Raw genomic sequence first — 13,837 nt, 5'->3', positions numbered from 1 at the left:
ACCACTAGACAAGGGGAAGTGTGATGTAGGGAAAATCAGTGAGGAAAGGATTAGAAGTCTAAAGACTGCCATTAAAATTTTAACTTTCACAAATTTTACAAAAGCATATGACCGTGTGAGCGTATTGTTAGGGCCCCTTCCAGGGTCTTGGAAAGGGCTAGTGCAAATGAAGCCCCCTGAAAATTAAGCTCTCTTAGCTTCACAGTAAATCTGCCTCAAGGTCTGGAGCCATTTTATTTACAGGGTAAAATGCAATTTTCAGAGTCTGCTCTATATAGGGCCAATGGATACGTTGATTATAGCTCCACTTGAGACCAAGATTTAAAGAAGAGATCTTTGCCTCTTTTGTGTCAAGGGCTCCCTGCTATTTGTTTAGACTAGTGGTTCTCAAACTCTTTGGTCTCATAACCATTTCACACTCCTAAAAAGCACTGAGGACTCCAAAAAGCTTTTATGTGGATAATACCTATCAAAATTTACTGTATTAGGAGTTAAAACAAACATGTAAAATATTTATTTATTCATTTAAAAACAATAATAAATCTGTTACATGTTAAATAACATACTTTTTAATGAAAAATAACTATTTTCCAGAGCAAAAATAATTTAGTGAGAATAGTGGCATTATTTTACATTTCTGCAAATCTCTTTAATATCTAGCCTGATAGAAGATTCTCATTCTTATGCGTGCAATATCTTTAGAGTGAAAAAGGCAAATAAATTTTTAGTATGAAATAATTTTGCCCTGTGAACCCCCTGACCACACTCTGAGAACTGCTGATTAGCGGTTCACTATATTTATCACTGTATTTAATTTCTGGTTGCCTACTCTTCCCCAAGTACCCTCTCTATGACTATTTCTGTATCTGTATAATCAACTCCACCTCCTAGATAAGAGTTAAATTTTAATTATTGCTGTGCCTTTTAGCATTCATGGAAAACTTTAGAAACAATTTCCCCCCCCCCACACACTGTATTTTGTTTTATTTTTATTTTTTTTAAGATAGCAGTAAGTTCACTTTTTATTTATTTATTTATTTATTTATATTTTTGGCTGTGTTGGGTCTTCGTTTCTGTGCAAGGGCTTTCTCCAGTTGCAGCGAGTGGGGGCCACTCTTCATCGCGGTGCGCGGGCCTCTCACTGTCGTGGCCTCTCCCGTTGCGGAGCACAGGCTCCAGACGCACAGGCTCAGTAGTTGTGGCTCACGGGCCTAGTTGCTCCGCGGCATGTGGGATCCTCCCAGACCAGGGCTTGAACCCGCGTCCCCCGCATTGGCAGGCAGACTCCCAACCACTGTGCCACCAGGGAAGCCCCACACTGTATTTTATTTTTATTATTCAAACAGAAAGTCACAAAAATTATAATCATCCTCATCAGTTCATTCAGTCCCATGTAATTAAGTTTTTATCTTGATCTTTTGTTAGCACTTTTATGAATTCATCAGTTTTCCATTAGAGTTCTGAAAATGCTTATACATTCAGTTCAGCAGTATAGTCAGTTACCAGAAACCTGTACTTGTCAGAGCCTTTTCCATGAATTCCTTGAAGATGAAACCCTTTTATAGGAACATTTTTGCAAAAGCATCAGAGTACACCCAGAACTGTCTGTAAATGACAAAAGACTTAAAAATGACCACGGCTAAAGATTTGATGAAAGTTCATAATAATTCAATTGACAAGGAAATTTAGTTACTTCTGAGATATACATTTTAAAGTAATAACTAGAATTATGACTTATAACATTTTAATGACTAACAAGTCTTAGAGAAGTCTTTCTTCTCCTTCGCTGACAAGGGAAAAAATATCTCCTACATTGTCTGCTCCCTGATAGTAAGGCTTTCTTCTTTCAGGATTATAATGATTAAGGCAAATATTAGACTAAACACAACACTGGGTTCCTTATATGCTACAACACCATCTAATGCTTGCCAAGCCCTTTCTGTGTGCTAGGCATGGGTTAAGTGCTTTACATACATTATCTCATTTAATTCTCCCGACAATGAGGTAGGTACTGTGAGGTACCTACCGTCATTTTCATTTTGCAGATGAGGAAACTGACATACGGAGAGGTTAATGCCCAAAGTTTTATGGGACTGAGCCGTAAATTGAACCCAGAAAACCTCTGGAGCGTGCAGTCTATTATCTACTGATTAAAATATAAAAATGGGCGATAGAGCGAGATTCACATAAAAAGAGTGTAGGTGAGAGAGGGAGGTTAGTAAAGCAAAAAGCCTCAGGGCCAAGACAGCTGAGATATCAATACAGGATGTAGTGTTATTTTCCACCCGATACTTCTTTTCTGCTTTATTTCCTACGCTTCCATGTTCCTCTTCTCAAATTTAAGATATTTCCTCGCTGGTGGTTTCGTCGTTCAGGCCTGACAGGGGCTGATCCCGAAATTCAGGCGCTAAACAACCTGTTGAAAGAAGCGGGGCAAATCCGAGGTAACCACGGTGACGGTGGCGTGGCGAGAACCCCGCGCAGGCGCGTTACATCCCTGGCGCGACCGCCGGCCCCTCCTCTGGGCCTCAGACTCCACCAGCTGGTGAGGAGTCCTGGGCGTGGGGCGTGGGCCGCGGGTAGGGGCGGAGAGGGCCCGGGCTGGGCGCCTGTGCAGACGCCGGGACGCTGGTGTGCTCGAGCTCACGTAGCGAGGGTTGCAGTCGCCTCCTCCTCAGCGCAGCCGTCGCAGCCTGGAGGTTATAAAAGGGCTAACTGGCTCCCTCTGCTGCCCAGTCGCGCCGCCAACGGGCTGAGGGAAGGGATTAGGTAGCCGGCCGAGCGCAGGCGACCGGGGACTGAAGAACGCGCAGCCCTCCCGTGCCACTTCCCAGGTGAGACGCTCCTCCGACCTTGGGGACTGAGGCTTAAATCCTTGGGCAGCCGTGGCCCTTCTCGGATGGCTATGGTGGTCTGGTCCCTGCCCCCTCTCGTGGTATGGCTCGGTGGCAGGGGGAGGCTCCCCCAGTTTACTACTACTGGCTCAGTACCTTCTCCCCTGGAGACTCGGCCCCTCGCCCTGCGCCCCGCGTCTCCTGGGTGCCCCAGAGGCCCTTCAGCCCTCTTCCGTGCTCCTCTTCCCACCGCCTCCCAGGTTGGCGCCCCGACCGTTGGGGCTGCGGCAGCATCAGTCTCCGCCCCGGGGACCAGCACTTTCTTGAATATTCCTTCCTGGGGAGGAATCACCCTGTTGAGTTTTCCGAGCTCCTCTCCTACCTGGTCCTGCCTAAAAAGCCGAGGAGTACGCGAGGGTTTTCGGCCTCCACAGCAGCAGATGGTTAGCGTGTGGCAATGGAGAGCGGTTTTTAAAGCTTATAGCTGACGGGGAAGCGCTCGGGCATTTTTATCCTGCCGAAGAGTCGTGGGGTCTGGGAAGAGGACCTACCCGCGGAAGTTCAGGCTTTACTCATCTGTTGCGCGCAGCGGTGCTGCCGGAGCAGCTGGAGGTAGCCCCGGGCGGCGAGTTTCGGGCGGCTGGGTTGAGGAAGTCGGCTGTCAGATCCTCCAGTCAACTGGGAAGCTAGTTTTCTTCCTTCCTTCTTCTGCCACATAAAAATTTTAAAGGCACATGAGCTTCTCCCCTCCCCCTCTCTTTCTCTCCACCAAGTTTGCTGCTTTTAAAAGTCCACATCAGTAAATGGAATTCTTTGACTATGTGAGAACTTTGAGTTACGTGGATGGCCCCCAGCTGTATGTTTTAAGGGGGAGGAAGAATGGGTTCCATAAGTATGGGACCAATTCTCCTAAATAATCGATTGTATTAAAATAAATACAGTCAGTTTTTAGACACTAACAATTTAGGCGTTCCGGGTAGAGTGGTGAAGACTTGGAATTTTGCACTGTTTGCTTTAAGAAAGGGATGAAGAAACTAGATCTGCTTTTAGGAATTGATCGAAAAGGCCAAAGCGGCTTGCCAATTTCGACTTAACTGTTGCTGGTTTCTCTGAGAGCTATGGACTTTCCCTTGGAATGCACTCTGAAGGGATGAAATAGCCACTACTGAGTGGGGGAAGGGAAAAGACGTGGCAGCAGTGTTCTTTCATCAACTTTTGCCTTTTTTTTTTTTTTGTAGGTTCGGGGAAGAAACGTATTTCCCTTTTTAGATTTAGATGTAGCTTATGAATGAGGCTAGTCTTTTCCTAAAATAATCTGATGAAATATTCAGTCCTCATAGCAGGAACACTGGAATTTAATTTATAAAACATTTAGAAGGGATTTTTCTGGTCAAGTATCTATGGAAAAAATGGATACGTTAAGGAGGAAATATTTAAGAAGCTGAAAGTGAACAACCGTGAATAAGGTTTTTTGCCTTGATTTAAAATTTAGACATTCAGAGATTTTTCTTTAACTTTGACTTTTAGCCTGTGAATATGATTTCTAAATCTTAACGATGAACTTCAAATTTTATCTTTTCTTTCTGTGGGAAGCATAGGTTTCATCACTTACCTTTGAAAGTCATGTCAGTTTTGGTTTTGGTACATTATGCTTTAAGTCCTGCCAATATTTTAGATGGCTGATGGCAAATGACTTTTTTTTTTAATCTATTTTATTTTATTTATTTATTTTTGGCTGCCTTGGGTCTTCGTTGCTGTGCGCGGGATTTTCTCTAGTTGCGGCGAGCGGGGGCTACTCTTCGTTGCGGTGCGTGGGCTTCTCATTGCGGTGGCTTCTCTTGCTGTGGAGCACGGGCTCTAGGCGCTCAGGTTTCAGTAGTTGTGGCTCACGGGCTTTGTTGCTCCGCGGCATGTGGGATCTTCCCAGACCAGGGCTCAAACCCGTGTCGCCTGCAGTGGCAGGCGGATTCTTAATCACTGCGCCACCAGGCAAGCCCACAAATGATTCTTATAGATTTAACATAGTTACTAGGAAAAGGACTACTCTGTGTCTTCAGGTGAATAATGCTTTGATATCTTAAAATGAGTTTTATTTTGAAGTACTGAAAATCAAGGATTTTGGTAAGTGGATAATTTTATTGGCCATTTTGTATTTTGGTAACTAAAATAGTAACAAAAAAAAGATGAAAAAATGTGTACAACTTTAATTTATTGCAGAAAAATTTAGACAGTGTAAAAGACTATTGAAAAAGGAAAACTTTGTATTACCAGGGTAGTCCAGGTTGTTGCAGGGGAATCTTGGCTTTTTGGTAAGGAGATGTTAACCTTTTCTAATAGTGCAGAGTGGGTTGTATACTGACAAGCAGTATCTTTCATAGGGCAAATATGTTCAAGCTCCTGCTTTTATTCCAGGGATGCAGCCATAAAGCTTGTGAGCCTTCACTCCTGTGGAAGGAATGCCTTATTTTACTTAGCAGTTATTAACTGGGAGGGATGTAATTACATCTCTTAGATTTGAAAAGTGTCCCTATGAGATACATAGTAGTAGTTCTCAACCTATTTTGAGGTCATGAAATCCATTGAGAATCTGATAGAAGGTGTGGACCCTGGGTCTGAAAATGCAAGTATACATACCTGTGTGGAATTTTAATTACCATTTACAGATACTCTCTCCCTCCACAAGTGCATCTATAAACTGCAAAACCCTAACGCTACAAGAACCAAAAAGTAAAAGGTATGGAGTAAGGGCATCTAGGTATCTTGAGGCAGGGTTTCTTGAATATTTTTGAAAATTGAGCTGGGCTTGTAAGTCTGACTGGACTTGACTATATAGATGACCCTAATAAACTTTTGCTAAAAGAGTTTTTTAACAAAAGTAAGTTGGTTGGAGAATTGTTGAATTGCTAAATTGCCTAGGCAATCGTACATCATATTGGCCTCACCCCAACCCCTTATATGTTGTAACATGTTTTTGGCTGTACTCTGAAAGTGAAAAATACTTTAAGGTAAAGAAAAAGTAAATTGCACAGGCCCTTGGCATTACACTTTATTGCTCTTCTGACAGTGAGATCTTGAATTTTATAATTACATAATGGGTGTGTGTGTGTATAAAAAATGAATGTGTAAGAGACAAGCCAAATAAAGTGTGTATGTGTATTTGTGAAAGCTTCATTAGTTAAAGTTTCATTTGTGTTTCTACTCAGTGAAATTTATTTGTATAAATTAAAGGTATCCTGGGCTTCCCTGGTGGCGCAGTGGTTGAGAATCTGCCTGCCAATGCAGGGGACACGGGTTCGAGCCCTGGTCTGGGAAGATCCCATATGCCGCGGAGCAACTAGCCCCGTGAGCCACAATTACTGAGCCTGCGCGTCTGGAGCCTGTGCTCTGCAAGAAGAAAGGCCGCGATAGTCAGAGGCCTGCGCACCGCGATGAGGAGTGGCCCCCACTTGCCGCAACTAGAGAAAGCCCTCGCACAGAAACGAAGAGTCAACACAGCCATAAATAAATAAATTAATTAATTAAATTTAAAAAATAAATAAATAAATTAATTAATTAAAGGTATCCTCTCATTAATTTTCTTCTAGCCATATATTGTGCCTCAATAAAAACTAATGACGCTCAAAGGACTTCATTAAGGTTACTCCAGCGGTTTTGAACTTGATATAATGAAAAACATTCCTTTTCCTAATGTTGCTTTGGATGCTCAGTATGACTATTAGTATATTTGGTTGTGTATTGGCAAAAAATACAGTATAGAGATTCATGCTTCTTACATAGTTGTCATCAGTGAATGAGTACTGTCTTGGACTTCTTCCGCTGCCTGCTTAGTGTTTTATATAAATGTGTCCATGTTTTGGTTTACATATTTTTCACTTAAATAGTGATATTATAATACATCAAAGTAATATACTCAGCCTTTCTTGTTGGGCATTTGAGCTATTTCTTCATTATAAGTAGTGTGAAGAGAAGGCTGTAATTTAGTGCTTTATCTTATCTACCTGTTTAGCTACAGTAAACTTTAACCAGTTTTCATTCTATCTGTACTCTTTTTTTTTTTAGGAGAAGAAATAACATGACAATAAAATTCTTATGTCAGTACTTTTTTCTTCCCACTAAGTGAATTTTCTAGGGGATTGGATTGGGCTCTGAGAAGATTTTTTAATCAACCTGATAACAACTAAAGCACTTTACAATTTATAAAGTGTTGTTTCATAATATTATATAATTTAATCTTTAAAATAATTCTGTGAGGTGGTTTTATATCATCCCCATTTTACAAATAAAGAAACTGAGATTCCAAGTCAAGTAATTTGCCCAAGAATTAGTAGTCAAAATTAGTAGTCGGGCTTCCCTGGTGGCGCAGTGGTTGAGAGTCCGCCTGCCGATGCAGGGGACGCGGGTTCTTACCCTGGTCCGGGAAGATCCCACATGCCGCGGAGCGGCTAGGTCCGTGAGCTGTGGCCGCTGAGCCTGCACGTCGGAGCCTGTGCTCCGCAACGGGAGAGGCCACAACAGTGAGAGGCCCGCGTACCGCCAAAAAAAGAAAAAAAGAAAAAATTAGTAGTCAACAGTGAACATTGAGATGAAGCACCAAATGGAAGAATCTTCTGTTATGTCTATAGCAGTGAAGAAATGGATTCTATAAGTGTGTAAAAATTTTGGGAGAAGATGCTTTTGTAAAGTTTCTGGGGAGTAAGTAATAGAAATGGAAACTTGTAAAGTATTAATCACTAATTTTCAGATGTCTATTTTAATCTATTTTCTGTTTTTCTGAATCTATATTTTTTAAGGTTTTTCACCTCAGTACCTCGCACTATTGCCCGTATAATTTCTTAAACTTTCAACCATGAACTGTTTTCTGAAAAATTTTAAGAATTTCTGTTACAAAGGGAAATTTGTGTACAGAGTATGTTTAGTTTTAGAGAATGAGAGAAAAAGGTGTTTTCCTTGATTCAATATTGTGATCATTAAGTATTAGCATCTGTTACTATGTTCTGAACATTGTGCTGGAAGAATCATTATAACAACATGTTTGAATTAACATACAGAATAGAGGACAGCTACATAGATTTATATGCCTAATTGTTTTATTTGAGAGTGTTTAGTAAATATTGATTAACTGGTTTTAAGTAGGCTCAAGACTTCTCTTACACTCTAATCTTATATTAACTGGATTTTCAGGTCTGATTCTTTCAAACAATGATCAGTAAATAATTATTTTAGTGCTTCTTAAACCTAGTTGTTGAATTTAGGTCCTCAAAGCATTACTTGCTGTATACATATGGCCTTTGTTCTTGCCCTCTTGTTCTAACAACCTCCCCCCTTTTTTTAAACCCAGACAAGATTTTATTCATATTCAAAAGTTGCTTGAAGACATTCTCAAATTTGCATACTCTCAAATTTACCAGTCTTTAAACCTCAAAGGTATTTTGAGAATAGATCTCAATTTACTGTTTGAATAAAAAAATCTTAAATAATGATATTTGTGAACAGTAATCGTAGCTACCAAGTGATAATGTTTTATAGGTAAATAAAAACACTAACATATGACATAATAAGGGTGATTACTAATAAATTAAAGTAATTGGTATACTGTAACAACTTTATCGAGGTATAATTGATATACAGTAAACTGCACACATTTACAGTGTGCAATTGGTAAATTTTGACAAAAGTATATACCCATGAGATTGTCAACACTCAAGATAAGGAACATTTTCAACACCCTCAAGAGTTTCCTCATGACTCTTTGTAATCCCTCCCTCCCGCTCCTTCCTGCCCTTTCCTCATCCCTAGGTAACCATTGATCTTTTTCTGACACTTAAGATTTGTTTGCATTTTTTAGAGTTTTCTGTAAATGGACTCATATAGTATGTACTTTTTGCAGGGGGGAGGAGGGTGTCCGGCTTTTAAACTCAGCATAATTATTTTGGAATTCATCCATGTTGTTATGTGTTTGTTCCTTTTTATTGTTGAGTAGTATTATATTGTATGGATATACCACAGAACTTTTTTTTTCCATGTACTAATTGATGGACATTTGGGTTGTTTCCAGCTTTTAATTATTATAAACAAAGTTGCAATGAACATTCACAATTTGCATATAAGTCTTTGGAGGAATATATACTTTCTTTTCTCTTGCATAAATATCTAGTAGTGGAATAGTAACATATGTTATAGGGAAATATTTCTTCCCAGATTGTGGCTTGTCTTCATTGTTTTAACAGTGTGTTTCAAAGAGCAGGAACTGTCTCTAATCATGGACAGAATGTCTGTGCAGAAAATCGGAAAGATTTTTCAGAAAGCTCCAGCCCTAATAAGTGAATTCTGCAAGGTTGAAGGACAGAAGGTCAATATATAACTATCAGTTGTATTTTTCTATAATAACAGTGAATACTTAGAAATTAAAATTTAAAAGTACCATCTCAATAGCACCAAAACCTATGAAATATTTAGTATTAGCTTTACAAGACATGTGCAAGATTTGTATAATGAAAATTATAAGACACTGGTGGAAGAAACCAAAGAAGACCTAAATAAATGGAGAGATATGCCATATACATGGATTGGAAGACAATATTGTTAAGACAACCATTCGTCCAAGCTGATCTATAGATTCAATGCAATTCCAGTCGAAATCCCAGCAGGGTTTATTACAGAAAGTAACAAGCTGATTCTAAAATTGATATGGAAAAACGAACTAGAAAAAGGTAAAATAATGTTGAAAAAGAACAAAAAAGTTGGGAAACTCCTGATTTCAACTTAATTGCTGCAGTACTCAAGGGTAAAGATAGAGAAAAGATAGATCAGTGGAACAAAACAGAGAATTCAGACACACAAAATGGTCAATTCGTTTTTGACAAGGGTATTAAAGCAATTCAATAGAGAAAGGATAATCTGGAGTAGTTAGACGTTCATATGCAAAAACTGTCTTATTTGGGCATATAATATCCTCTGTTGGACACTGGGCAGCCCCTTGCCCAGAAATTTATATAAATCTTGGGACAGATGACAGAAAGGCACCAATGGATATGAAATATGAAATAAAGTTTACTCACACAGTCAACTGAAAAGGATTCCTCACAGAGAGGTCTTAGGTTTAGTCCAGAATGAAGCAAAAGTGAAGAAGGGCGGTTGGGTTTAATTTTTATCGTGGCCAGAAGGAGTGTGATAGTTCTCACGTGTGGGATTTACATGGTTTTAGCTTCCCACTGACGCCCAAGGAGGCAATGGCTGGGCTTTCTTACTGACTTATCCAGCTGTGGGGCAAAAGGGAGAGGGAGGTGTGGGGCTTTAAGGCAATGAGCACTCAAACATCAAAATAGAATATTTTTCTTTATTATAGCCTCAGTGCAAAAATTCCTCACTGTCTGTGCAAAAACTAGTTCAAAGTCGTTCGTAGACCTCGAGATATGACCTAAAGCTAGAAAATAACTTGAAGAAAATATAAGACAAAATCTTTTTGACCTTGGATCAGGCAAAGATTTTTTTTTTAATCACCAAAAAATTAGATACCAAAAGCATGATCCATAAATGAATAAATTGATAAATTCGACTTCATGAAAATTAAGAACTTCTGCTGTTTGAAACAGTGTTATGAGAGTAAAAAGACAAGTCACAAACTGGGAGTTAATATTCCCCTATCACATATCTGACAAAAGTCTTGTATCAGAATATATAAAGAACTCACAAAATTCAGTAGTAAGTGAAAAATCTAATAAAAATTTGACAAAAGATTTAAGTAGAAGCACAGGTAGATCAGCTCGGTGCTTTGTGACCAACTGGAGGGGTGGGATAGGGAGGGCGGGAGGGAGGGAGAAGCAAGAGGGAAGGGATATGGGAACAGATGTATATGTATAACTGATTCACTTTGTTACAAAGCAGAAACTAATACACCATTGTGAAGCAATTATGCTACAATAAAGTTGTGAAAAAAAAAGATTTAAGTAGAAACTTTACCAAAAAGACCTATGGACAGCAAATAAATATACCAAAAGATATTAAACGTCATTAGTAATTGCAGAATTGCAAATTAAAACCACACTGAAATACCAGTATACACTTAAGTGAGAAAATTAATTGAGACATTAAGAAGAATGAAGGAAAAAAGGAAAAATAACAACAATACCAAATGCTGATAAGAATGTGGAGCAGTTGGAGCTTTCATCCATTGCTGATGGCAGTGCAAATGATATAGTGACTTTAACATTTGGCAGCTCTTTATAAAGGTAAACATATGCTTACCATACAACCCAGCATCCCTACTCCTGAATTTACCTAGTGAAATGAGAATTTGTTGATTTCTTTTTTTAAAACAGCTTTATTGAGATACAATTCACACACCATACAATTTACCTCTTAAAGTGCTTTTAATACATGCACAGAGTTGGTGTAACCATCATAACAATTTTAGTACTTTTTTTTTATCACTCCAAAAAGAAACATCAGATCTGTTAGCAATCACTCTCCTCCCCCTCCCCCAGCCCTAGGCAACCACTAATGTACTTTTTATGTCTGTAGATTTTTTCACTTAACACAATGTTTTTGAGGTTCATTTGCGCTATAGCATGTATCAGTACTTCATTTCTTTTTATGACCAAATAACATTCCATTGTATGAATATATCATATTTTATTTATTCATCATTTGATGCACATTTGGGTTGCTTCCACCTTTTTGGCTACTATTAATAATGCTGCTATGAACATTCATATACAAATATTTCTGTGGATATGTGCTTTCATTTGTTTCGGGTATAGACTTAGGAGTGGAATTGTTGGGTCATATGGTAACTCCATGTTTTTAGGAACTGAAAAACTGTTTTCCAAAGTAGCTACACCATTTTACATTCCCATCAGCAGTGCATGAGTGTTCCAGTTTCTTCACATCCTTGTCAACACTTATTTTCTTTTTTACTATAGCTATACTAGGGGCTGTGAAGTGATATCTCATTGTGGTATTTGATTTGCATTTCCATAGTGACTAATGATGTTGGTTGAGTGTTTTTTCATGTACTTATTGGCCATTTGTATCTTCTTTGGAGAAATGTCTCTTCAAATCCTTTTCCCATTTAAAAAATGGAGTATTTTAAATTATTTTTACTGTTGGGTTCTAAGAGTTCTGTATATATTCTGGGTATTAAACTTTTGTTAGAGATATGATTTATAATTTTTTTCCCATTCTGTGGGTTGCCTTTTCACTTTCCTGAAGAACAAAAGTTTTAAATTTTGATGAAGTCCAATTTAATTTTTTCCTTGGCTTCTTGTGCTTTAGGTGTTATATCTAAGAAATTGTTGTCTAGGTGTTATGTCTAATTGCCTAATCAAGGTTATGAATCTTTACACCTCTTTTTTTCCTAAGAGGTTTATAGTGTTAAATTTCAAAATAATCTTTGCTATATTTTGAGTTAATTTTAGGGTCAATTTAAAGTTTTCTTAAGTTTATTCCCAGGTAATTAACATATTTGTTGCTGTTGCAAATGAGATAATTTTTCTGTTGCTTCCTGTGATTGGTTCTTGTTTGTATGAAAAGGTCCTTTTCTAAAGGGAATGCTCTTTCTTTCTAAATGATAATTTTTCAAGTAGTATCGCTTGCTTTAAAAATTCAGTCTTTAATGAAGTTTCATTGAAAGCTATGCTTTTGGAATAGTTTGCTTCACCACATATTCCTTACTTAAGCTTAAAAAATCTAAAATGTATATTGTTCGAGATTTTATTTTCCACTTGTATCCTAAGGGTGGCGAAGACACTACAGTTGCCTTTTCAGGACTTCCTCTGAAAATCAAAAATAGATGCAATTTGTTTTGGAGCAAAAGGGATTGATGGTGGTATTATGCCAACTAGTAGAGGTGTGGTTGATCATTTGGATTTTGCTATCTCTGTCTGTGATTTGAATTTGTCTCTTAACTTCACTGCTACTTTGACTTCATTTTTTAGCTCGCTTATTTATTTATAGAAATACAAATTTTCTATTAAAAATGTTTATTAAAATGCAGAAGTTGAGCAAAGAGAATTGACTGTGATCCCAACTCGCAGATAGTTGTTAACATTTTTTGAGTTCTTTTAATTACTATATAAAGTTTTAAACTTTTTACGTATATATCCAATTATATTCTTTAAACTTAGAAATTAGGCTTTAAACTTTCCCATATTTATGTTTAGCACTCTCCAAATTAGAAACAAACCTAGTTTTAAGAGTTTAAGTCTCTATCCGTGGTGGCACAGTTGTTAAGAATCCACCTGCCAATGCAGGGGACACCAGTTCGAGCCCTGGTCTGGGAAGATCCCACATGCTGTGGAGCAACTAAGCCCGAGCACCACAACTACTGAGCCTGCACTCTAGAGCCCGCAAGCAACTACTGAGCCCGCGTGCCACAACTACAGAAGCCCGTGCGCCTAGAGCATGTGCTCTGCAACAAGAGAAGCCACCGCAATGAGAAGCCCACGCACCGCAACGAAGAGTAGCCCCCACGTGCGGTGACTAGAGAAAGCCCGCGCGCAGCGACGAAGACCCAGTGCAGCCAAAAATAATAAATACATTGAAAAAAAACAGTTTAAGTCTCTAAAGAATAGCTGCTTTTTATATTACTGCTGTTTTTTAATATTCTAACCAATATTTATTGATATTCATGTTATGAAATACATAGTTTCATTAATATAACCAGTTTATACAACCAAGAGAAAATACTGCAAATTATTCAAATGAGAAATGTATAGACTATGTTAATATTTGGAAATACCAGCATTTATAAGCAACAAGGAAAACGTGTATAATTTAATGTTTACTTCTTTTCCTTCTTCCCTTCCACTGCCTCTGTCCACTTTCTTCTCCCACTCAAATTCCTAAATTATAAAGACTGTGCATTTGTTTGCTAGTAGATTGGGCTGCTTGGTCCTTCTCACTGCCTTAGCCCAGGGTTGAGGTTGCCTGGGCTTCCCACAACTCTCCAAGTCTTTTGTTTTTCCACGTCCCTTGAGACACTCTTGGCAACATATCCAGCTATT

General features: G+C 38.6%; 1 protein-coding gene across 3 annotated transcripts in view; it reads left to right on the top strand.

Annotated features, from left to right (window-relative positions):
• The first annotated feature begins 2,682 nt into the window (after positions 1 to 2,682).
• Positions 2,683 to 13,837, top strand: part of P4HA1 (prolyl 4-hydroxylase subunit alpha 1) — an 84,250-nt gene continuing 73,095 nt past the window's right edge. Inside the window, exon 1 of one of the 3 annotated variants that reach the window (XM_082634495.1) lies at positions 2,683 to 2,834. The gene's annotated coding sequence lies outside the window, so the exon portion shown is untranslated. Of the gene's footprint in view, positions 2,835 to 2,920; positions 3,447 to 13,837 lie in introns of those variants that run through there. The other 2 variants (XM_082634494.1, XM_082634496.1) reach the window with 2 other exon arrangements.

This window comes from Mesoplodon mirus, assembly GCF_964341445.2.
Source record: "Mesoplodon mirus genome assembly, chromosome: 2".
NCBI lineage: Eukaryota > Metazoa > Chordata > Mammalia > Artiodactyla > Ziphiidae > Mesoplodon > Mesoplodon mirus.
This window is presented reverse-complemented; position numbering and strand designations above follow the sequence as displayed.